This window comes from Heptranchias perlo, chromosome 12, assembly GCF_035084215.1.
Source record: "Heptranchias perlo isolate sHepPer1 chromosome 12, sHepPer1.hap1, whole genome shotgun sequence".
Taxonomy (NCBI): domain Eukaryota; kingdom Metazoa; phylum Chordata; class Chondrichthyes; order Hexanchiformes; family Hexanchidae; genus Heptranchias; species Heptranchias perlo.
The window spans coordinates 68,856,156-68,881,396 of NC_090336.1; the positions used below are offsets into that span (position 1 = coordinate 68,856,156).

The following is a 25,241-nucleotide window of genomic DNA, read 5'->3' on the forward strand; positions in this document are numbered from 1 at the left end:
TCTTGGTTAGATGTCCTGGCAAAAAATGTTCTCTTGCTCAAAGTCTGCCGGCCACTCTTCACACCTAAGCTCAGTCACCCAACACCATTTTGAAGAAGTAGAGAGAGTCCGAGGAAGAATGGAGCAGGAGTGGGAGTTTACCGGTTATCGCTTCTCGGCCTTTTGGCTCAGATCAAGTGTAGTTTCTGTTCTTATCAGTTTAATATCTGATACGTCCCCTCTCTGGGGACCAAATATTAGGTGCAGGGAGGATGTTCCCGATGGCTGGGGAGTCCAGAACCAGGGGTCACAGTCTCAGGATACGGGGTATGCCATTTAGAACCGAGAGGAGGAGAAATTTCTTCACTCAGAGGGTGGTGAACCTGTGGAATTCTCTGCCACAGAAGGCAGTGGAGGCCAAGTCATTGGATGTATTCAAGAAGGAGATAGATAAATTTTTTCATGCTAAAGGGATCAAGGGATATGGGGAAAAAGCGGGAACAGGGTACTGAGTTAGACGATCAGCCATGATCATTTTGAATGGCCTACTCTTGCTCCTATTTTCTATGTTTCTCTGTTCTCTATGTCCCGGTTCATCCCAAACAGTCCGATAACACAGGACGCTGTGCTCTACGGGCTGTTCCCCGGGACGCACACAGAGGCAGATATCAACTGCTGCTGGAAGACCATCATGTCGGTGAAGAAGGCCCTTTGGTCCACCCGAGACCTGCTGGTCTTCCAGCTGAAGGAGCTGTCCAGGATTGAGTGTTGCCGAGTGGCACATTCCAAGATCCAGGAGTACGTGCTGCGGGACGCACTGAGGCGAGGTGCGACCTACGCAAAAGCTCTACGGGGAAAGGCACCGTGGAAGGCCACCCCACCTTGTATTGTACAGAATGTATTAGAAGATTTGGATTGTGACTTCAATTGTAATAACGGGATCGTAGTGTGTACGATCTGCATTTAATTGCCTCTCCTTTAAAATCCTCATTCTCTACCGCCCACCCAAGTCCCACACAAAGTTTCTCACTGAGATATCTTCACTGATTTCCTCCCTCAGCCTCTGCACCGAGCGACTTCTCATCCTTGATGATTTCAACGTCCATCTCAACTCATCATGCTCTCTCTCCTCTGAGTTCACTGCCCTCATTTCCTCCCTTAATCTCTCCCCTCCCATTCTCACTGCCATTCAGGCTACATCCCGGGCCCTGTTGGTCAGTTCTGGCGACAAGACGTTCGGCCAAATGTCATCATTGGTGACCGTGCCTTCAGTTGCCTCGGCCCTAAGCTCTGGAATTCCCTCCCGAAACCTCTCTGCCTCTCTACCTCTCTCGCCTCCTTTAAAACACTCCTTAAAACCTACCACTTTGACCAAGCTTTTGGTCACCTGTCCATATACTTCCTTCTGTGCCTTGGTGTCAAATTTTGTTTGATAATCGCTCCTGTGAAGCACCTTGGGAAGTTTCACTCCATTAAAGGCCCTATATAAATGCAAGTTGTTATTGTTGTATTGGTTTGAACTGTATTGCTTGAAATTTCATTTCTCTTTTTACATTGAACTGTGTGCATCCGTAAATTTTATGAAATAAAATATAAATTGACATTGAAAAAATGCTTAATTATTGATCACGAGCAAAGAAGGAGCTGGAGAGAGAAGAGAGGGTGTGAGTGACTCCATAATTGTGAGCTACTCAAAGGCATCTCGGTCTAAGAATTCAATAGTCGATCTGTTACTTCGAGGTTTCCCCTGAAGGAGGGCGGGGGGAGAGTGAAACTTTCCTGCAGCCCCTGCAATGGTGGAGCAAGTCCTTATTCCATCTCTCTGTTGCAAAATTTAATATTTGGCCCCCAGATAGGGGACATCACATGGTAATTTGTTAAGAATGTTACACTTGATCTTAACCAAAAGCCAAGAAATTATAATTTGTAAACTCCCTCCTGCTCTGATCTGTCTGCCCCCCTTAAGATTTTTTTGTGGCCCATTGTGAAGCCAGATTTAGTTCTCTGACCATTTATTTCTGCTCGGTTAATGGGCCTGATGTCTGCTTTTGTTTAATGGGCTGGAGTCGGGGGAGGGGTCATGGTGTTGGCCCATCTCTGTACCTGAAACCTGTCTGTGTCAGCAGGAGGGCTGGAGACAACAATACCCACTCACACCCAAACTGAGGAAAAGACAAGACACACAGTGCTGGGAGTGGATGAAACAGCAGCATTTTAGGTTCTACCTGGATTTTACGCAGGCAAGAGATGATTGAACGAGTTAAATGTTTCTCCTTTAGAAACCACGACTGATGGCAGAAAGAATACAGAGCACTGATCTGTCACAGAGCACTCACAAGTAGAGGCCGGCCAAGCGTATTGCCAGGAGGAGTCTGGAAGCTACAGTAAGCACAAGAAACCAGGACGTAACACTGAAAGGGCAAAAAAAAGGAGACCAGCTGGGAGAGATAAAGGGGTCAGAGGGCAAAGGCTGTGACACACGCTCAGGTAAGCTCGCTATTTTGTATTTCAAGTCAAAAGTTTTGTGACAGACTTTTTTACAGTATGGATAGTTTTCACTTTTCTAGCAGCTAGGATAAGCCTGTTCCCTTCGTAGAGCGTCACGTCACACCTCTGATTGGTACTGGCCTCGGTTTTTCCGATTGCACCCCGGGGGCAGTAACTCATTTGTACGACACTGATTTAAAGGGACTGCTTCTATTTTGGAACTCCACACTCCATCCAAAGCACTGTCTCAACCTCGCACAGCTGAACATAACTTAAAGGGCATGAAAGACCCCCCACATCCCCCGCCACCAGCGGTATTTAAAGGGATCATGCAGGAGTTACAGATTAGTTGCTGGATTATTTGTTTGGGCTGCTGGTGCATTTGAACGTGCCTCCTGTGTTGCTCTTGCACTGTCTCTGGGAACGGTGCGCCCAGATATTAAAAATGCTGAACAGATTTTTGGAGCCTGGATTATTACTCAGAATGCTGATATATTGCAACTGGGGTGTTGTTTGTTTTCTCCTGGTCTGGATGAGTGCTACTCCCTTTCTTCCTTTTCCCTCTTGCAGTTTTACCTTGGAGGGAAAGACGTCAGTCTCAGGTCACTTTTCAGGAAGCTGCAAGCCTGTGTATTGGGACATGCCACTTTCCACAGACTTGGTCTCCTGACCTGAAGCATTTAACTCCAGTTGTTGTGTGAAAAATTACTGCAGTTTTAAAATTGCAGTTCCAGAATTAATTGTTTCCAAATCAGACATTTCCCGAAACAGAGAGCGCGAGAGACACAACGTTAACGGTTGGCAACGTTTAAACTGCCACAAGTGAGAGGCGAAATAACTTCACGTTGCTGACTTTAAAAAAGCAAGCAGACAGTGTGTGTGTTTGGAGAGAGTGCACTGTGAATGGCCACATTGAAAGCTGTGAGATTAAACTGTGCTCCCAACTGAGTGTTCAGGTGAGTAAAAGGGACTGGTTTGGGTGGAGCATTGCACTCAGGATGAGAGATTTTCTTGATGGTGCCAATTAATCTGCACCAGAAAATCATCCCCTGACCGGGATTCGAACCCGGGTCTCAACAAGGATTTATAAATGTTACATTCTAACCACTGGACCACCAGGGGCATTGCCATCAATCCCCTGGAAACAGATACATGAGGCTGAACACATGGCTCCCTACAGTAGCAGCAGTGTCACCAGCAGAGGGCTTGAGCTGCCATTTCCACTTTGACAGTCAGTCTTTTCACAGTCAGTGAAATGGGAAACGTCTCTTCAGGAGGTTATCGCTTCTCGGCTTCGGGACCGAATGATAAATTGATTTTTGGAACAGAGAGATGGAACAAGAGCTTGCTCCGTCCACTCCGCGCATCGACCTGGTACAGCAGTGCTTCCAGGATCGGTGCAGCTCCCTTCGGGGAGATTCGAAAAACAAAAACAGATTTTGTTTCTTTTTTGGACCATATGTTATTACTGTAGTCAATATTGTTATAAAAGAAGGAAAACTTTTTACAGCTGCTTGACCATGCTCTCCTTTCCTTCGTAGGTTGTTGCTCGCTACGCGTTGTTCCTCGCCCGGCCGGTGCGCCATGTTGCCAACGCCGCTGACGCCACTTTCACTCCTGCCCAGCAAGGTAAGCAGCCACCATTGTGTTTTTCTTCCCGTATCTGTCCATGGGGACTTGGCCTATATTTCAGGGTGAGGCCTCACCACGTTTCCCGCTCGACAGCTAAGCTGGAGGTTGCCCCCTGTTGGATTTCCGTGCGACTGCAGGCACGGGCGCCTCTATTGGAAAAGGATGGGTGGGTGGATGGGGGTTGGTGGTGTTGGGCACATGCACCCCGCCCTGCCCGCCACGCCTGCTGCAGTCTATTCCCATGCCACCCTGCCTGTCTCCTATGACTTATTGCCGGGAACCAGCCTTAGCAAACCCCAGACTTCACTTGGCAGCTGCAGGACCGATTCTGCGCTCCATTGAGATCCTGCGCGCCCGTTGATTAAGCACCCGAAAATGCAAAAGCTGTGATCGTGTTACCTCAGCCAAAGGGAAGGGGGGTGTTACGCAGATGGCTTTTCATCTTGGTTAGATGTCCTGGCAAAAAATGTTCTCTTGCTCAAAGTTTGCCGGCCACTCTTCACACCTAAGCTCAGTCACCCAACACCATTTTGAAGAAGAAGAGAGAGTCCGAGGAAGAATGGAGCAGGAGCGGGAGTTTACCGGTTATCGCTTCTCGGCCTTTTGGCTAAGATCAAGTGTGTTCCTTTTCGGGCTTATTTGGATCTGAGCGGACTGGAACGCTGGCCGCGACCTCGTGCGCTCGCAAAGTGCGGACTTTGCTGTGATTGGTCGTTTGTGTGCTGGCTCCGCCCCTAAATTTGCATAAGGACCACATCAACACTGCAATGGCAGGGAAGGGCACCCGGGCAGTCGGCCATGGTGTGCCAAACACCGTCAGGGTGACGGTAACGACAGTCGAATGTGTTTCGCCGGTGGATCGGGAGCTTTTCGTCAAACGCGTTCTGCTCGACTGCTGTGGATTCAAAGCGACGGACATCTTCTGCCTCCAGGATTTCCCTCGAAGCGGACATTTTGACGTCACCTTCAAGACCGTCGCTGGATGCCAGAAGCTTCTTCAAGTCTTCAAGGAGAAGGGGAGCGTCGGACTGCTGGCCATGCTCGCTGCCGAGCCGCTTTTCACCCTCCCAACGCAGAGGAATCGCAAGCTCATTGTACACATGTACAACCCACACGTCCCGGTCGCCGATGTGCTGACGTTCCTCGCCAGATACGTCGACGGGGCGCAGAACAGCGTCGACGTCACCGACCAGTTTGGGATCTGGACCAGCAAGAGGGAAGTCACGGCAACGTTGAGACTGGACGCCCACGGCAACATCGTCCACCCTCCCTCCAGCTTCGCCATCGGAGGAAGTCGAGGATACATCACGTACGTGGGGCAGCCCAGAGTCTGTCGCACCTGCGGCAAATCCGGCCATTTGGCGAACACCTGCACTGCAACCATCTGCAAGAACTGCAAGCAGGAAGGACACCAGACTAAGGACTGCAAGGAGAGCAAGCGCTGCAACCTGTGCGGGCTGGAAGGCCATCTCTACAGGGTCTGCCCCGAACGCAACCTCAGCTACGCCCAGGCGGCCAAGAACAACACAGCGGAGGAGGAGGGGGAAACAAGCAAGGATGCCCCAAAGAAGGCCAAGAGTCAGCGCCCGGCCGCGACCTCCTCCAAGAAGCCCCTAGCCCAGGAAAACAATGAACAAGGAAAGGGTCAAGCCGAAAACTGCCAGACCCCGACACCCAGCTCCGAGCCTCCCCAACAGACGACAGAGTCCATGGACGAGGAGGCAGCAGAGGGAGGATGGCAGCTGGTGGTCAATAAAACCAAAAAGAAGAAGCCAGAGAAAAGGAAACAAGCCCCTGCCGACACTACACCAGGGGCCAAAAGAGCACTCGAGTCGCAGTCGGACTGCAACGACTACCCCGAGTCTGACGAGGAGGGACGACAGGAGCGAAGTGGTCAGCCGTCCCACCCAAAGCGGCAAAATACCCAAGGTGACCCCGACGCGATCGGCAGCCCCCATCTCGAGAACACTGGGAGCGACAACGCCTCCAGTGCCCTCCAGCTCCGGGAAGCCGGCAGCATCGTAGTGCCCAGCGCACACCAGCTCCGAGACACCGGGAGCAGCACCGCAGAGAGCGAAGACCAGCTCCGGGAAACCGGGAGAAGCGACAACGAGGAGCCCCAACCGATCGAGGATCGCACGGACTCTTCACCCGACACCAGGCCGCCGATGTCACCCCGGCGGAACGACGACCCCCTCTCTGAGGCAGAACAGAACTCGTACCTCAGCTCAGGGATCGTGGAACACTTTACACAGATCACCTATATGCAGAAACACGGCCAAGAGCTGGAAACAGCAAACGGACTGACGGGTGAGACTTTAAACAGTTGTTAAAATGGGTCTGAAAGTCGCATCCATTAACGTGCGTAGCGTTAAAAGCACTACGCGATGTGTGTCGACCTTGGACTACCTGGCCAAGGTCAAGAGCGACCTGCTGTTCTTACAGGAGTGCGGCCTGCCGCATCTCAGCAATTACAGGCAATGGTCGCAGCGCTGGGCCCACGGGCCGTCTATCTGGTCGGGAGGCAACGATAACCGTGCCTCCGGCCTGGGGATTCTGCTGCGGGGGGGCAACTTCACCATCACCGAAGTAAAGGAGGTGGTGGGGGGCCGTCTCCTCGTAGCAGACGTAAAGTACAAAAACGCTCCGCTCCGGCTGATCAACGTGTACGCCCCGGCTCTGAAGGACGAGCGGCTGGCCGTCTTCCAGCAGCTCCCACTGCTGCTGGCGACGTCCAAGCCGGTCATTCTCGGCGGTGACTTCAACTGCATCATCGATGCGGCTGGACGATCCGGCAGAGCCGACAGCAAACTGGACGCCACGTCCAAACTCCTGATGGAAGCGGTGAAAGACGCCAAGCTGTGCGACGTCTTCAGCAACCCTGCAGACGGAGCGGCGCGTCAATACACCTGGTCCAGACCAGACGGGTCCGTCCGTTCCAGGATAGACTTCCTGTTTGTGTCCCCGAAGCTCAAGGTCAGATCCACCAAGGTCACACCGGTGTTCTTCTCTGACCACTGCCTCCTCCTGGCCGACTGTCACCTACAGGACGATCAGAGAGTGGGCAGGGGGACATGGAAGCTGAACGTGAAACTGTTGACCCCGGGAAACATTGAGGAACTGACGAGGGATTACAAAGGTTGGAGAACCGTAAAACCCCTCTTTGATTCCCCAGTGCACTGGTGGGAAGCCATCAAGGCGAACATCAAGAGGTTCTTCATCCTCAAAGGTGTTCAGAAGGCGAGAGAGAGGCAGAGGGAAACGTCCCGACTCCAGAAAAGCATGCAGAATCTTCTCCTGCTGCAGTCGATGGGGATCGATGTCGGGGAGGAACTCAGAGAGGTGAAGGACCAGCAAGCCTCGCTCTTTGCCTCCGAGGCCTCCAAGATCATCTTCCGGTCCAGAGTCCGCTCCGTGGAGCAGGACGAGACTTGCTCGCGCTTCTTCTTCCAAAAGGTGCACAGAGAGAGCTCTGTGATCAGCAGCCTGAAGGAAGAGAACGGCTCGGTCACGTCCTCGCAGCCCGACATACTGAGGATCTGCAAATCCTTTTATGCCGGACTGTACGACGCGAAGCCCACAGACAGCGCGGCCTCCCACTCCTTCTTGTCGTCTATCACGGAGGTTCTAGACGACAGCAAGCGGGAGAGTCTGGATCACCCGCTAACTCTGGACGAACTGACAAAGGCCGTCCGATCCTTCGAGAAGAGTAAGACTCCCGGAAGCGACGGCTTACCGATGGAGTTGTACTCGGCTCTGTGGGACTGGATAGGCCCAGACCTGCTGGAAGTGTACGGGGGTATGCTTCTGGCAGGCAGCATGTCAGACTCCATGAGGAAAGGCATCATCACCCTCATCTACAAACAGAAGGGGGAGAGGGAAGAAATCAAAAATTGGCGACCCATCTCACTACTTAACGTGGACTACAAAATTCTGTCCAAGGTCATCGCCAATCGGGTCAAGTCAGCCCTGGAGGTGGTGATCCACCCCGATCAGACCTGCGCCGTACCCGGCAGGAAGATCTCTGATAGCCTGGCGCTACTCAGGGATACGATTGCCTACGTACAGGACAGGGGGGTGAACACCTGCCTGATTAGCCTGGACCAGGAGAAGGCCTTTGACAGAATATCCCACACGTACATGATGGACGTGCTCTCCAAAATGGGGTTTGGGGAGGGAATCCGAAATTGGATCCAACTGCTCTACACAAACATCAGTAGCGCAGTTTCAATCAACGGGTGGGAATCAGAAAGCTTTCCGATCAAATCTGGAGTCAGGCAGGGCTGTCCTCTCTCCTCCGTCTTGTTCGTGTGTTGCATCGAACCCTTTGCCGAGTCCATCAGGAGGGATGCGGGCATAAGAGGGGTGACGATCCCAGGCAGCGGAGGCACTCAGGTCAAGGCCTCCCTGTACATGGATGACGTCGCCGTCTTTTGCTCGGATCAGCTGTCGGTCCGCAGATTGATGAGCATCTGCGACCAGTTCGAACTGGCCTCGGGGGCCAGGGTAAATCGTAGCAAGAGCGAGGCCATGTTCTTTGGGAACTGGACCGACCGATCCTTTGTCCCCTTCACCGTCAGGTCGGATTACCTGAAGGTGCTGGGGATCTGGTTCGGGGGGGCCGGGGCGTGCACCAAAAACTGGGAGGAGCGTATCTCCAAGGTTAAGCAGAAACTGGGACTGTGGGATCAACGATCCCTCTCGATCGTGGGCAAGAACCTGGTCATCAGGTGCGAGGTGCTCTCGGTGTTGCTGTACGTGGCGCAGGTCTGGCCCATACCTCGCTCCTGCGCCGCGACAGTCACCCGAGCCATCTTCCACTTTGTCTGGAGATCAAAAATGGACCGTGTCCGCAGGGTCACGATGTACAAATCTCCAGAGAAAGGGGGGAAAGGCGTGCCCAACGTGGCCCTCATCCTGATGGCCACCTTTGTGTGCGGCTGCATCAAGCTGTGCATAGACCCTCAGTACGCAAACACAAAGTGTCACTACGTGCTGAGGTTCTACCTGTCCCCGGTGTTGAGAAGGATGGGCCTGGCCACACTGCCACGGAACGCTCCGTCCAGTTGGACCGTTCCGCCCCACCTGTCCTGCGTGGAAAGGTTTGTGCAGGAAAACACCTTTGACCACAAGGCGATCAGCAAGTGGTCCGCACGTAACGTCCTCGAGACCCTGCGGGAAAAGGAGATGGTGGATCCTGTCGGTTGGTTCCCCGAGCAGACTGTCAATGTCATTTGGCAGAACGCCTCATCGCCAGAGCTTTCAAACAAGCACCAAGACCTAGCTTGGCTGGTGGTGAGAAGGGCCCTTCCCGTCAGATCCTTCATGCACTCCCGGGCTCTCAGCGCCACCGCGCGCTGTCCCAGAGGAGGCTGCGGTGGAGACGAGACCGTCACCCATCTCCTTATGGAATGTGCCTTTGCAAAGAAGGTCTGGAGAGAGATGCAGTGGTATCTGTCCAGGTTCGTCCCAAGCAGTTCCGTAACACAGGTTTCTGTGCTCTACGGGCTGTTCCCGGGGACGCACACTGAGACGGACATCGGCTGCTGCTGGAAGACCATCAACTCGGTGAAAGACGCCCTTTGGTCTGCCCGAAACTTGCTGGTCTTCCAGCACAAGGAGCTGTCCTCGACCGAGTGTTGCAGACTGGCACATTCCAAGGTCCAGGACTACGTGCTGAGGGACGCACTGAGGATGGGTGCGGCCGCCGCAAAGGCCCTGTGGGGAAAGGCAACTGTTTAGAGCCTTCCCGCCATTGTAAACCGAGGGGCTGCAATCAGGGAAAAACCCCCTCGGGCAGAATGTAAAATTCAAATTGCTGTAATGTACCTGAAATGAATCTGAAATGGACCAGAAATGAATCTGTAATCAATAATCTGTGTTGAGTATGATGCAATGAGACACCCGAGAGTGTCATGAACTGTAATGATGTCCAATGTTTTCATTGTACTGCACTTAACGTAACCTGCAAATTGTATAATCTGTATTGTGTACGTTTGGAAAGTGATATGACAACTGTTTTTGTATGTACTGCTGCAAATTTTTATGAATAAAGTATATTTTTTGGAAAAAAAAAAAAAATCTGTTCTTATCAGTTTAATATCTGATACGTCCCCTATCTGGGGACCATATATTAAATTGATTTTTGGAACAGGGAGATGGAATAGGGGCTTGCTCCGTCCACTCCACGCATCGACCCAGTATTGCAGTGTCTCTGGGAACGGTGCACCTCCCTGTGGGGAGATATTCAAAAAGAAAAACAGCTCGTTCCCAGCGTCTCTGTACATGTGTGTGTGTGTATGTATTATTAGTGAGAATAAAGCATATATATTGCACTGACTTTCTCAGCTCAGTGGTATCTTTTTCTTCTCCTGGGCTGAGTGCCGCTCGCATGCACGCACGCACGCACGCACGCAGCCAGCGATATAATTGAAACTGCAAAATAACTGGACGTCCAGCTTGAGAGACAGCTTTCAATTGCAATAGGCGTTTCCGAAACATTAACTCCTCGTTTCTTTCGGGGGAGGAGCAGCTTGAGAGACAGCTTTCAATTGCAATCGGCACTCCTGAAACATTAACGCCTTGTTGCTTGCGACAGTTAACCCAGCCATTAACATGACAACGGACAGGGCCCAGTCAGGGAGCAGCTTGAGAGACAGCTTTCAATCGGCACTCCTGAAACATTAACGCCTTGTTGCTTGCGACAGTTAACCCAGCCATTAACATGACAACGGACAGGGCCCAGTGAGGGAGCAGCTTGAGAGACAGCTTTCAATCGGCACTTCCGAAACATTAACGCCTCGTTTCTTTCGGGGGAGGAGCAGCTTGAGAGACAGCTTTCAATTGCAATCGGCACTCCTGAAACATTAACGCCTTGTTGCTTGCGACAGTTAACCCAGCCATTAACACGTCTTGTCTTTTTATTTCCCATCTCCAGCCAGCCAGCCAGGCAGGCAGCCGAGCCAGAGCCAGCATCTGCAGTATTTTCTTTTGATTGGTCTTGCCTGCTGTGGAAGGAATGTTTAAACACGAGCTGCTGATTGTCAGCACCTCACCTCTTTCTCGATTGTCTGTTGCAATCTCACTCACTCACTCACTCACTCACTCACTCACTCACTCACTGTGAGACACGTCACGTCACGTCCCTAGTTTACCTTAAAGAGGTTTCCTTCCACGGCAGTTCGTTAGTGACGGAGAATGAGTGACGTAGGTCCGTTGAGACCCAACCCTCTCCCATCTGATTGGTGGCCTACTGGCAAAGTTACCAATCTGTCACGCAGTCCGAGCAAGAAAGGAGAAAACGGCAACTTCTTTCAACTGATCCACTGTTGCAATTAGAAACGGTGGCAAAAATGTGCCCAGAACGGCAGTGCTGCGAGACTGCTTTAAACACAGTCAGGCAGAGAAAAAAGAAGGAGGGCAAACAGGACCCAAGATCAATTCGCATCGAGCGCGGTATCGCTTCTCGGCCTTTTGGCTAAGATCAAGTGGTCAAGTGGGGGAAGGCAACCATTTGGAGCCTTCCTGCCATTGTATGCCGGGGGGATGCAGTCAGGGAGAAATCCCCTCGGGCAGAGTGTAGAGCTTTGGCTTGTAGAGCTTTGGCTTGATGTAATGTCACTGCAAGGAATCTGGAATGAATCTGTAAGGCAATAAGGCACCCCAGAGTGTCAGAAAAAAAAAAAAAAAAAAAAAAAAAAAAAATCTGTTCTTATCAGTTTAATATCTGATACGTCCCCTATCTGGGGACCATATATTAAATTGATTTTTGGAACAGGGAGATGGAATAGGGGCTTGCTCCGTCCACTCCACGCATCGACCCAGTATTGCAGTGTCTCTGGGAACGGTGCACCTCCCTGTGGGGAGATATTCAAAAAGAAAAACAGCTCGTTCCCAGCGTCTCTGTACATGTGTGTGTGTGTATGTATTATTAGTGAGAATAAAGCATATATATTGCACTGACTTTCTCAGCTCAGTGGTATCTTTTTCTTCTCCTGGGCTGAGTGCCGCTCGCACGCACGCACGCACGCACGCACGCAGCCAGCGATATAATTGAAACTGCAAAATAACTGGACGTCCAGCTTGAGAGACAGCTTTCAATTGCAATAGGCGTTTCCGAAACATTAACTCCTCGTTTCTTTCGGGGGAGGAGCAGCTTGAGAGACAGCTTTCAATTGCAATCGGCACTCCTGAAACATTAACGCCTTGTTGCTTGCGACAGTTAACCCAGCCATTAACATGACAACGGACAGGGCCCAGTCAGGGAGCAGCTTGAGAGACAGCTTTCAATCGGCACTCCTGAAACATTAACGCCTTGTTGCTTGCGACAGTTAACCCAGCCATTAACATGACAACGGACAGGGCCCAGTGAGGGAGCAGCTTGAGAGACAGCTTTCAATCGGCACTTCCGAAACATTAACGCCTTGTTTCTTTCGGGGGAGGAGCAGCTTGAGAGACAGCTTTCAATTGCAATCGGCACTCCTGAAACATTAACGCCTTGTTGCTTGCGACAGTTAACCCAGCCATTAACACGTCTTGTCTTTTTATTTCCCATCTCCAGCCAGCCAGCCAGGCAGGCAGCCGAGCCACAGCCAGCATCTGCAGTATTTTCTTTTGATTGGTCTTGCCTGCTGTGGAAGGAATGTTTAAACACGAGCTGCTGATTGTCAGCACCTCACCTCTTTCTCGATTGTCTGTTGCAATCTCACTCACTCACTCACTCACTCACTCACTCACTGTGAGACACGTCACGTCACGTCCCTAGTTTACCTTAAAGAGGTTTCCTTCCACGGCAGTTCGTTAGTGACGGAGAATGAGTGACGTAGGTCCGTTGAGACCCAACCCTCTCCCATCTGATTGGTGGCCTACTGGCAAAGTTACCAATCTGTCACGCAGTCCGAGCAAGAAAGGAGAAAACGGCAACTTCTTTCAACTGATCCACTGTTGCAATTAGAAACGGTGGCAAAAATGTGCCCAGAACGGCAGTGCTGCGAGACTGCTTTAAACACAGTCAGGCAGAGAAAAAAGAAGGAGGGCAAACAGGACCCAAGATCAATTCGCATCGAGCGCGGTATCGCTTCTCGGCCTTTTGGCTAAGATCAAGTGGTCAAGTGGGGGAAGGCAACCATTTGGAGCCTTCCTGCCATTGTATGCCGGGGGGATGCAGTCAGGGAGAAATCCCCTCGGGCAGAGTGTAGAGCTTTGGCTTGTAGAGCTTTGGCTTGATGTAATGTCACTGCAAGGAATCTGGAATGAATCTGTAAGGCAATAAGGCACCCCAGAGTGTCAGAAAAAAAAAAAAAAAAAAAAAAAAAATCTGTTCTTATCAGTTTAATATCTGATACGTCCCCTATCTGGGGACCATATATTAAATTGATTTTTGGAACAGGGAGATGGAATAGGGGCTTGCTCCGTCCACTCCACGCATCGACCCAGTATTGCAGTGTCTCTGGGAACGGTGCACCTCCCTGTGGGGAGATATTCAAAAAGAAAAACAGCTCGTTCCCAGCGTCTCTGTACATGTGTGTGTGTGTATGTATTATTAGTGAGAATAAAGCATATATATTGCACTGACTTTCTCAGCTCAGTGGTATCTTTTTCTTCTCCTGGGCTGAGTGCCGCTCGCACGCACGCACGCACGCACGCACGCAGCCAGCGATATAATTGAAACTGCAAAATAACTGGACGTCCAGCTTGAGAGACAGCTTTCAATTGCAATAGGCGTTTCCGAAACATTAACTCCTCGTTTCTTTCGGGGGAGGAGCAGCTTGAGAGACAGCTTTCAATTGCAATCGGCACTCCTGAAACATTAACGCCTTGTTGCTTGCGACAGTTAACCCAGCCATTAACATGACAACGGACAGGGCCCAGTCAGGGAGCAGCTTGAGAGACAGCTTTCAATCGGCACTCCTGAAACATTAACGCCTTGTTGCTTGCGACAGTTAACCCAGCCATTAACATGACAACGGACAGGGCCCAGTGAGGGAGCAGCTTGAGAGACAGCTTTCAATCGGCACTTCCGAAACATTAACGCCTCGTTTCTTTCGGGGGAGGAGCAGCTTGAGAGACAGCTTTCAATTGCAATCGGCACTCCTGAAACATTAACGCCTTGTTGCTTGCGACAGTTAACCCAGCCATTAACACGTCTTGTCTTTTTATTTCCCATCTCCAGCCAGCCAGCCAGGCAGGCAGCCGAGCCACAGCCAGCATCTGCAGTATTTTCTTTTGATTGGTCTTGCCTGCTGTGGAAGGAATGTTTAAACACGAGCTGCTGATTGTCAGCACCTCACCTCTTTCTCGATTGTCTGTTGCAATCTCACTCACTCACTCACTCACTCACTCACTCACTGTGAGACACGTCACGTCACGTCCCTAGTTTACCTTAAAGAGGTTTCCTTCCACGGCAGTTCGTTAGTGACGGAGAATGAGTGACGTAGGTCCGTTGAGACCCAACCCTCTCCCATCTGATTGGTGGCCTACTGGCAAAGTTACCAATCTGTCACGCAGTCCGAGCAAGAAAGGAGAAAACGGCAACTTCTTTCAACTGATCCACTGTTGCAATTAGAAACGGTGGCAAAAATGTGCCCAGAACGGCAGTGCTGCGAGACTGCTTTAAACACAGTCAGGCAGAGAAAAAAGAAGGAGGGCAAACAGGACCCAAGATCAATTCGCATCGAGCGCGGTATCGCTTCTCGGCCTTTTGGCTAAGATCAAGTGGTCAAGTGGGGGAAGGCAACCATTTGGAGCCTTCCTGCCATTGTATGCCGGGGGGATGCAGTCAGGGAGAAATCCCCTCGGGCAGAGTGTAGAGCTTTGGCTTGTAGAGCTTTGGCTTGATGTAATGTCACTGCAAGGAATCTGGAATGAATCTGTAAGGCAATAAGGCACCCCAGAGTGTCAGAAAAAAAAAAAAAAAAAAATCTGTTCTTATCAGTTTAATATCTGATACGTCCCCTATCTGGGGACCATATATTAAATTGATTTTTGGAACAGGGAGATGGAATAGGGGCTTGCTCCGTCCACTCCACGCATCGACCCAGTATTGCAGTGTCTCTGGGAACGGTGCACCTCCCTGTGGGGAGATATTCAAAAAGAAAAACAGCTCGTTCCCAGCGTCTCTGTACATGTGTGTGTGTGTATGTATTATTAGTGAGAATAAAGCATATATATTGCACTGACTTTCTCAGCTCAGTGGTATCTTTTTCTTCTCCTGGGCTGAGTGCCGCTCGCATGCACGCACGCACGCACGCACGCAGCCAGCGATATAATTGAAACTGCAAAATAACTGGACGTCCAGCTTGAGAGACAGCTTTCAATTGCAATAGGCGTTTCCGAAACATTAACTCCTCGTTTCTTTCGGGGGAGGAGCAGCTTGAGAGACAGCTTTCAATTGCAATCGGCACTCCTGAAACATTAACGCCTTGTTGCTTGCGACAGTTAACCCAGCCATTAACATGACAACGGACAGGGCCCAGTCAGGGAGCAGCTTGAGAGACAGCTTTCAATCGGCACTCCTGAAACATTAACGCCTTGTTGCTTGCGACAGTTAACCCAGCCATTAACATGACAACGGACAGGGCCCAGTGAGGGAGCAGCTTGAGAGACAGCTTTCAATCGGCACTTCCGAAACATTAACGCCTCGTTTCTTTCGGGGGAGGAGCAGCTTGAGAGACAGCTTTCAATTGCAATCGGCACTCCTGAAACATTAACGCCTTGTTGCTTGCGACAGTTAACCCAGCCATTAACACGTCTTGTCTTTTTATTTCCCATCTCCAGCCAGCCAGCCAGGCAGGCAGCCGAGCCAGAGCCAGCATCTGCAGTATTTTCTTTTGATTGGTCTTGCCTGCTGTGGAAGGAATGTTTAAACACGAGCTGCTGATTGTCAGCACCTCACCTCTTTCTCGATTGTCTGTTGCAATCTCACTCACTCACTCACTCACTCACTCACTCACTCACTCACTGTGAGACACGTCACGTCACGTCCCTAGTTTACCTTAAAGAGGTTTCCTTCCACGGCAGTTCGTTAGTGACGGAGAATGAGTGACGTAGGTCCGTTGAGACCCAACCCTCTCCCATCTGATTGGTGGCCTACTGGCAAAGTTACCAATCTGTCACGCAGTCCGAGCAAGAAAGGAGAAAACGGCAACTTCTTTCAACTGATCCACTGTTGCAATTAGAAACGGTGGCAAAAATGTGCCCAGAACGGCAGTGCTGCGAGACTGCTTTAAACACAGTCAGGCAGAGAAAAAAGAAGGAGGGCAAACAGGACCCAAGATCAATTCGCATCGAGCGCGGTATCGCTTCTCGGCCTTTTGGCTAAGATCAAGTGGTCAAGTGGGGGAAGGCGACCATTTGGAGCCTTCCTGCCATTGTATGCCGGGGGGATGCAGTCAGGGAGAAATCCCCTCGGGCAGAGTGCAGAGCTTTGGCTTGTAGAGCTTTGGCTTGATGTAATGTCACTGCAAGGAATCTGGAATGAATCTGTAAGGCAATAAGGCACCCCAGAGTGTCAGAAAAAAAAAAAAAAAAAAAAAAATCTGTTCTTATCAGTTTAATATCTGATACGTCCCCTATCTGGGGACCATATATTAAATTGATTTTTGGAACAGGGAGATGGAATAGGGGCTTGCTCCGTCCACTCCACGCATCGACCCAGTATTGCAGTGTCTCTGGGAACGGTGCACCTCCCTGTGGGGAGATATTCAAAAAGAAAAACAGCTCGTTCCCAGCGTCTCTGTACATGTGTGTGTGTGTATGTATTATTAGTGAGAATAAAGCATATATATTGCACTGACTTTCTCAGCTCAGTGGTATCTTTTTCTTCTCCTGGGCTGAGTGCCGCTCGCACGCACGCACGCACGCACGCACGCAGCCAGCGATATAATTGAAACTGCAAAATAACTGGACGTCCAGCTTGAGAGACAGCTTTCAATTGCAATAGGCGTTTCCGAAACATTAACTCCTCGTTTCTTTCGGGGGAGGAGCAGCTTGAGAGACAGCTTTCAATTGCAATCGGCACTCCTGAAACATTAACGCCTTGTTGCTTGCGACAGTTAACCCAGCCATTAACATGACAACGGACAGGGCCCAGTCAGGGAGCAGCTTGAGAGACAGCTTTCAATCGGCACTCCTGAAACATTAACGCCTTGTTGCTTGCGACAGTTAACCCAGCCATTAACATGACAACGGACAGGGCCCAGTGAGGGAGCAGCTTGAGAGACAGCTTTCAATCGGCACTTCCGAAACATTAACGCCTCGTTTCTTTCGGGGGAGGAGCAGCTTGAGAGACAGCTTTCAATTGCAATCGGCACTCCTGAAACATTAACGCCTTGTTGCTTGCGACAGTTAACCCAGCCATTAACACGTCTTGTCTTTTTATTTCCCATCTCCAGCCAGCCAGCCAGGCAGGCAGCCGAGCCAGAGCCAGCATCTGCAGTATTTTCTTTTGATTGGTCTTGCCTGCTGTGGAAGGAATGTTTAAACACGAGCTGCTGATTGTCAGCACCTCACCTCTTTCTCGATTGTCTGTTGCAATCTCACTCACTCACTCACTCACTCACTCACTCACTCACTCACTCACTCACTGTGAGACACGTCACGTCACGTCCCTAGTTTACCTTAAAGAGGTTTCCTTCCACGGCAGTTCGTTAGTGACGGAGAATGAGTGACGTAGGTCCGTTGAGACCCAACCCTCTCCCATCTGATTGGTGGCCTACTGGCAAAGTTACCAATCTGTCACGCAGTCCGAGCAAGAAAGGAGAAAACGGCAACTTCTTTCAACTGATCCACTGTTGCAATTAGAAACGGTGGCAAAAATGTGCCCAGAACGGCAGTGCTGCGAGACTGCTTTAAACACAGTCAGGCAGAGAAAAAAGAAGGAGGGCAAACAGGACCCAAGATCAATTCGCATCGAGCGCGGTATCGCTTCTCGGCCTTTTGGCTAAGATCAAGTGGTCAAGTGGGGGAAGGCAACCATTTGGAGCCTTCCTGCCATTGTATGCCGGGGGGATGCAGTCAGGGAGAAATCCCCTCGGGCAGAGTGTAGAGCTTTGGCTTGTAGAGCTTTGGCTTGATGTAATGTCACTGCAAGGAATCTGGAATGAATCTGTAAGGCAATAAGGCACCCCAGAGTGTCAGAAAAAAAAAAATCTGTTCTTATCAGTTTAATATCTGATACGTCCCCTATCTGGGGACCATATATTAAATTGATTTTTGGAACAGGGAGATGGAATAGGGGCTTGCTCCGTCCACTCCACGCATCGACCCAGTATTGCAGTGTCTCTGGGAACGGTGCACCTCCCTGTGGGGAGATATTCAAAAAGAAAAACAGCTCGTTCCCAGCGTCTCTGTACATGTGTGTGTGTGTATGTATTATTAGTGAGAATAAAGCATATATATTGCACTGACTTTCTCAGCTCAGTGGTATCTTTTTCTTCTCCTGGGCTGAGTGCCGCTCGCACGCACGCACGCACGCACGCACGCAGCCAGCGATATAATTGAAACTGCAAAATAACTGGACGTCCAGCTTGAGAGACAGCTTTCAATTGCAATAGGCGTTTCCGAAACATTAACTCCTCGTTTCTTTCGGGGGAGGAGCAGCTTGAGAGACAGCTTTCAATTGCAATCGGCACTCCTGAAACATTAACGCCTTGTTGCTTGCGACAGTTAACCCAGCCATTAACATGACAACGGACAGGGCCCAGTCAGGGAGCAGCTTGAGAGACAGCTTTCAATCGGCACTCCTGAAACATTAACGCCTTGTTGCTTGCGACAGTTAACCCAGCCATTAACATGACAACGGACAGGGCCCAGTGAGGGAGCAGCTTGAGAGACAGCTTTCAATCGGCACTTCCGAAACATTAACGCCTCGTTTCTTTCGGGGGAGGAGCAGCTTGAGAGACAGCTTTCAATTGCAATCGGCACTCCTGAAACATTAACGCCTTGTTGCTTGCGACAGTTAACCCAGCCATTAACACGTCTTGTCTTTTTATTTCCCATCTCCAGCCAGCCAGCCAGGCAGGCAGCCGAGCCAGAGCCAGCATCTGCAGTATTTTCTTTTGATTGGTCTTGCCTGCTGTGGAAGGAATGTTTAAACACGAGCTGCTGATTGTCAGCACCTCACCTCTTTCTCGATTGTCTGTTGCAATCTCACTCACTCACTCACTCACTCACTCACTCACTCACTCACTGTGAGACACGTCACGTCACGTCCCTAGTTTACCTTAAAGAGGTTTCCTTCCACGGCAGTTCGTTAGTGACGGAGAATGAGTGACGTAGGTCCGTTGAGACCCAACCCTCTCCCATCTGATTGGTGGCCTACTGGCAAAGTTACCAATCTGTCACGCAGTCCGAGCAAGAAAGGAGAAAACGGCAACTTCTTTCAACTGATCCACTGTTGCAATTAGAAACGGTGGCAAAAATGTGCCCAGAACGGCAGTGCTGCGAGACTGCTTTAAACACAGTCAGGCAGAGAAAAAAGAAGGAGGGCAAACAGGACCCAAGATCAATTCGCATCGAGCGCGGTATCGCTTCTCGGCCTTTTGGCTAAGATCAAGTGGTCAAGTGGGGGAAGGCATCCTTTTGGAGCCTTCCTGCCATTGTATGCCGGGGGGATGCAGTCAGGGAGAAATCCCCTCGGGCAGAGTGTAGAGCTTTGGCTTGTAGAGCTTTGGCTTGATGTAATGTCACTGCAAGGAATCTGGAATGAATCTGTAAGGCAATAAGGCACCCCAGAGTGTCAGAAAAAAAAAAAAAAAATCTGTTCTTATCAGTTTAATATCTGATACGTCCCCTATCTGGGGACCATATATTAAATTGATTTTTGGAACAGGGAGATGGAATAGGGGCTTGCTCCGTCCACTCCACGCATCGACCCAGTATTGCAGTGTCTCTGGGAACGGTGCACCTCCCTGTGGGGAGATATTCAAAAAGAAAAACAGCTCGTTCCCAGCGTCTCTGTACATGTGTGTGTGTGTATGTATTATTAGTGAGAATAAAGCATATATATTGCACTGACTTTCTCAGCTCAGTGGTATCTTTTTCTTCTCCTGGGCTGAGTGCCGCTCGCACGCACGCACGCACGCACGCACGCAGCCAGCGATATAATTGAAACTGCAAAATAACTGGACGTCCAGCTTGAGAGACAGCTTTCAATTGCAATAGGCGTTTCCGAAACATTAACTCCTCGTTTCTTTCGGGGGAGGAGCAGCTTGAGAGACAGCTTTCAATTGCAATCGGCACTCCTGAAACATTAACGCCTTGTTGCTTGCGACAGTTAACCCAGCCATTAACATGACAACGGACAGGGCCCAGTCAGGGAGCAGCTTGAGAGACAGCTTTCAATCGGCACTCCTGAAACATTAACGCCTTGTTGCTTGCGACAGTTAACCCAGCCATTAACATGACAACGGACAGGGCCCAGTGAGGGAGCAGCTTGAGAGACAGCTTTCAATCGGCACTTCCGAAACATTAACGCCTCGTTTCTTTCGGGGGAGGAGCAGCTTGAGAGACAGCTTTCAATTGCAATCGGCACTCCTGAAACATTAACGCCTTGTTGCTTGCGACAGTTAACCCAGCCATTAACACGTCTTGTCTTTTTATTTCCCATCTCCAGCCAGCCAGCCAGGCAGGCAGCCGAGCCAGAGCCAGCATCTGCAGTATTTTCTTTTGATTGGTCTTGCCTGCTGTGGAAGGAATGTTTAAACACGAGCTGCTGATTGTCAGCACCTCACCTCTTTCTCGATTGTCTGTTGCAATCTCACTCACTCACTCACTCACTCACTCACTCACTGTGAGACACGTCACGTCACGTCCCTAGTTTACCTTAAAGAGGTTTCCTTCCACGGCAGTTCGTTAGTGACGGAGAATGAGTGACGTAGGTCCGTTGAGACCCAACCCTCTCCCATCTGATTGGTGGCCTACTGGCAAAGTTACCAATCTGTCACGCAGTCCGAGCAAGAAAGGAGAAAACGGCAACTTCTTTCAACTGATCCACTGTTGCAATTAGAAACGGTGGCAAAAATGTGCCCAGAACGGCAGTGCTGCGAGACTGCTTTAAACACAGTCAGGCAGAGAAAAAAGAAGGAGGGCAAACAGGACCCAAGATCAATTCGCATCGAGCGCGGTATCGCTTCTCGGCCTTTTGGCTAAGATCAAGTGGTCAAGTGGGGGAAGGCAACCATTTGGAGCCTTCCTGCCATTGTATGCCGGGGGGATGCGGTCAGGGAGAAATCCCCTCGGGCAGAGTGTCGAGCTTTGGCTTGTAGAGCTTTGGCTTGATGTAATGTCACTGCAAGGAATCTGGAATGAATCTGTAAGGCAATAAGGCACCCCAGAGTGTCAGAAAAAAAAAAAAAAAAAAAAAAATCTGTTCTTATCAGTTTAATATCTGATACGTCCCCTATCTGGGGACCATATATTAAATTGATTTTTGGAACAGGGAGATGGAATAGGGGCTTGCTCCGTCCACTCCACGCATCGACCCAGTATTGCAGTGTCTCTGGGAACGGTGCACCTCCCTGTGGGGAGATATTCAAAAAGAAAAACAGCTCGTTCCCAGCGTCTCTGTACATGTGTGTGTGTGTATGTATTATTAGTGAGAATAAAGCATATATATTGCACTGACTTTCTCAGCTCAGTGGTATCTTTTTCTTCTCCTGGGCTGAGTGCCGCTCGCACGCACGCACGCACGCACGCACGCAGCCAGCGATATAATTGAAACTGCAAAATAACTGGACGTCCAGCTTGAGAGACAGCTTTCAATTGCAATAGGCGTTTCCGAAACATTAACTCCTCGTTTCTTTCGGGGGAGGAGCAGCTTGAGAGACAGCTTTCAATTGCAATCGGCACTCCTGAAACATTAACGCCTTGTTGCTTGCGACAGTTAACCCAGCCATTAACATGACAACGGACAGGGCCCAGTCAGGGAGCAGCTTGAGAGACAGCTTTCAATCGGCACTCCTGAAACATTAACGCCTTGTTGCTTGCGACAGTTAACCCAGCCATTAACATGACAACGGACAGGGCCCAGTGAGGGAGCAGCTTGAGAGACAGCTTTCAATCGGCACTTCCGAAACATTAACGCCTCGTTTCTTTCGGGGGAGGAGCAGCTTGAGAGACAGCTTTCAATTGCAATCGGCACTCCTGAAACATTAACGCCTTGTTGCTTGCGACAGTTAACCCAGCCATTAACACGTCTTGTCTTTTTATTTCCCATCTCCAGCCAGCCAGCCAGGCAGGCAGCCGAGCCACAGCCAGCATCTGCAGTATTTTCTTTTGATTGGTCTTGCCTGCTGTGGAAGGAATGTTTAAACACGAGCTGCTGATTGTCAGCACCTCACCTCTTTCTCGATTGTCTGTTGCAATCTCACTCACTCACTCACTCACTCACTCACTCACTGTGAGACACGTCACGTCACGTCCCTAGTTTACCTTAAAGAGGTTTCCTTCCACGGCAGTTCGTTAGTGACGGAGAATGAGTGACGTAGGTCCGTTGAGACCCAACCCTCTCCCATCTGATTGGTGGCCTACTGGCAAAGTTACCAATCTGTCACGCAGTCCGAGCAAGAAAGGAGAAAACGGCAACTTCTTTCAACTGATCCACTGTTGCAATTAGAAACGGTGGCAAAAATGTGCCCAGAACGGCAGTGCTGCGAGACTGCTTTAAACACAGTCAGGCAGAGAAAAAAGAAGGAGGGCAAACAGGACCCAAGATCAATTCGCATCGAGCGCGGTATCGCTTCTCGGCCTTTTGGCTAAGATCAAGTGTAGTATCTGTTCTTATCAGTTTAATATCTGATACGTCCCCTATCTGGGGACCATATATTAAATTGATTTTTGGAACAGGGAGATGGAATAGGGGCTTGCTCCGTCCACTCCACGCATCGACCCAGTATTGCAGTGTCTCTGGGAACGGTGCACCTCCCTGTGGGGAGATATTCAAAAAGAAAAACAGCTCGTTCCCAGCGTCTCTGTACATGTGTGTGTGTGTATGTATTATTAGTGAGAATAAAGCATATATATTGCACTGACTTTCTCAGCTCAGTGGTATCTTTTTCTTCTCCTGGGCTGAGTGCCGCTCGCACGCACGCACGCACGCACGCACGCAGCCAGCGATATAATTGAAACTGCAAAATAACTGGACGTCCAGCTTGAGAGACAGCTTTCAATTGCAATAGGCGTTTCCGAAACATTAACTCCTCGTTTCTTTCGGGGGAGGAGCAGCTTGAGAGACAGCTTTCAATTGCAATCGGCACTCCTGAAACATTAACGCCTTGTTGCTTGCGACAGTTAACCCAGCCATTAACATGACAACGGACAGGGCCCAGTCAGGGAGCAGCTTGAGAGACAGCTTTCAATCGGCACTCCTGAAACATTAACGCCTTGTTGCTTGCGACAGTTAACCCAGCCATTAACATGACAACGGACAGGGCCCAGTGAGGGAGCAGCTTGAGAGACAGCTTTCAATCGGCACTTCCGAAACATTAACGCCTCGTTTCTTTCGGGGGAGGAGCAGCTTGAGAGACAGCTTTCAATTGCAATCGGCACTCCTGAAACATTAACGCCTTGTTGCTTGCGACAGTTAACCCAGCCATTAACACGTCTTGTCTTTTTATTTCCCATCTCCAGCCAGCCAGCCAGGCAGGCAGCCGAGCCACAGCCAGCATCTGCAGTATTTTCTTTTGATTGGTCTTGCCTGCTGTGGAAGGAATGTTTAAACACGAGCTGCTGATTGTCAGCACCTCACCTCTTTCTCGATTGTCTGTTGCAATCTCACTCACTCACTCACTCACTCACTCACTCACTGTGAGACACGTCACGTCACGTCCCTAGTTTACCTTAAAGAGGTTTCCTTCCACGGCAGTTCGTTAGTGACGGAGAATGAGTGACGTAGGTCCGTTGAGACCCAACCCTCTCCCATCTGATTGGTGGCCTACTGGCAAAGTTACCAATCTGTCACGCAGTCCGAGCAAGAAAGGAGAAAACGGCAACTTCTTTCAACTGATCCACTGTTGCAATTAGAAACGGTGGCAAAAATGTGCCCAGAACGGCAGTGCTGCGAGACTGCTTTAAACACAGTCAGGCAGAGAAAAAAGAAGGAGGGCAAACAGGACCCAAGATCAATTCGCATCGAGCGCGGTATCGCTTCTCGGCCTTTTGGCTAAGATCAAGTGGTCAAGTGGGGGAAGGCAACCATTTGGAGCCTTCCTGCCATTGTATGCCGGGGGGATGCAGTCAGGGAGAAATCCCCTCGGGCAGAGTGCAGAGCTTTGGCTTGTAGAGCTTTGGCTTGATGTAATGTCACTGCAAGGAATCTGGAATGAATCTGTAAGGCAATAAGGCACCCCAGAGTGTCAGGAAAAAAAAAAAAAAAAAAATCTGTTCTTATCAGTTTAATATCTGATACGTCCCCTATCTGGGGACCATATATTAAATTGATTTTTGGAACAGGGAGATGGAATAGGGGCTTGCTCCGTCCACTCCACGCATCGACCCAGTATTGCAGTGTCTCTGGGAACGGTGCACCTCCCTGTGGGGAGATATTCAAAAAGAAAAACAGCTCGTTCCCAGCGTCTCTGTACATGTGTGTGTGTGTATGTATTATTAGTGAGAATAAAGCATATATATTGCACTGACTTTCTCAGCTCAGTGGTATCTTTTTCTTCTCCTGGGCTGAGTGCCGCTCGCACGCACGCACGCACGCACGCACGCAGCCAGCGATATAATTGAAACTGCAAAATAACTGGACGTCCAGCTTGAGAGACAGCTTTCAATTGCAATAGGCGTTTCCGAAACATTAACTCCTCGTTTCTTTCGGGGGAGGAGCAGCTTGAGAGACAGCTTTCAATTGCAATCGGCACTCCTGAAACATTAACGCCTTGTTGCTTGCGACAGTTAACCCAGCCATTAACATGACAACGGACAGGGCCCAGTCAGGGAGCAGCTTGAGAGACAGCTTTCAATCGGCACTCCTGAAACATTAACGCCTTGTTGCTTGCGACAGTTAACCCAGCCATTAACATGACAACGGACAGGGCCCAGTGAGGGAGCAGCTTGAGAGACAGCTTTCAATCGGCACTTCCGAAACATTAACGCCTCGTTTCTTTCGGGGGAGGAGCAGCTTGAGAGACAGCTTTCAATTGCAA

At 50.2% G+C, this 25,241-nt stretch overlaps 2 non-coding genes and 12 pseudogenes across 2 annotated transcripts; 12 read left to right on the forward strand and 2 right to left on the reverse strand.

Annotated features, from left to right (window-relative positions):
- The first annotated feature begins 146 nt into the window (after positions 1–146).
- LOC137328960 (U2 spliceosomal RNA) lies at positions 147–258 on the forward strand (annotated as a pseudogene).
- A 1,469-nt stretch (positions 259–1,727) lies between these two features.
- On the reverse strand, positions 1,728–1,900 carry LOC137330548 (U2 spliceosomal RNA; annotated as a pseudogene).
- Positions 1,901–3,511: 1,611 nt separating this feature from the next.
- Positions 3,512–3,588, reverse strand: trnai-uau (transfer RNA isoleucine (anticodon UAU)). The gene is given in 2 exon segments: positions 3,512–3,546; positions 3,552–3,588. It is a non-coding gene; the product is annotated as a tRNA-Ile (tRNA).
- Positions 3,589–3,746: 158 nt separating this feature from the next.
- LOC137330615 (U2 spliceosomal RNA) lies at positions 3,747–3,874 on the forward strand (annotated as a pseudogene).
- A 6,280-nt stretch (positions 3,875–10,154) lies between these two features.
- Positions 10,155–10,332, forward strand: LOC137328294 (U2 spliceosomal RNA; annotated as a pseudogene).
- A 1,406-nt stretch (positions 10,333–11,738) lies between these two features.
- LOC137328477 (U2 spliceosomal RNA) lies at positions 11,739–11,955 on the forward strand (annotated as a pseudogene).
- Positions 11,956–13,353: 1,398 nt separating this feature from the next.
- On the forward strand, positions 13,354–13,566 carry LOC137328456 (U2 spliceosomal RNA; annotated as a pseudogene).
- Positions 13,567–14,964: 1,398 nt separating this feature from the next.
- LOC137328361 (U2 spliceosomal RNA) lies at positions 14,965–15,170 on the forward strand (annotated as a pseudogene).
- A 1,406-nt stretch (positions 15,171–16,576) lies between these two features.
- Positions 16,577–16,786, forward strand: LOC137328425 (U2 spliceosomal RNA; annotated as a pseudogene).
- A 1,409-nt stretch (positions 16,787–18,195) lies between these two features.
- On the forward strand, positions 18,196–18,398 carry LOC137328322 (U2 spliceosomal RNA; annotated as a pseudogene).
- A 1,406-nt stretch (positions 18,399–19,804) lies between these two features.
- Positions 19,805–20,007, forward strand: LOC137328331 (U2 spliceosomal RNA; annotated as a pseudogene).
- Positions 20,008–21,405: 1,398 nt separating this feature from the next.
- LOC137328426 (U2 spliceosomal RNA) lies at positions 21,406–21,615 on the forward strand (annotated as a pseudogene).
- A 1,215-nt stretch (positions 21,616–22,830) lies between these two features.
- On the forward strand, positions 22,831–23,021 carry LOC137330579 (U2 spliceosomal RNA). Its single transcript, XR_010965056.1, has one exon. It is a non-coding gene; the product is annotated as a U2 spliceosomal RNA (small nuclear RNA).
- Positions 23,022–24,419: 1,398 nt separating this feature from the next.
- On the forward strand, positions 24,420–24,626 carry LOC137328371 (U2 spliceosomal RNA; annotated as a pseudogene).
- The last annotated feature ends 615 nt before the right edge of the window (positions 24,627–25,241 follow it).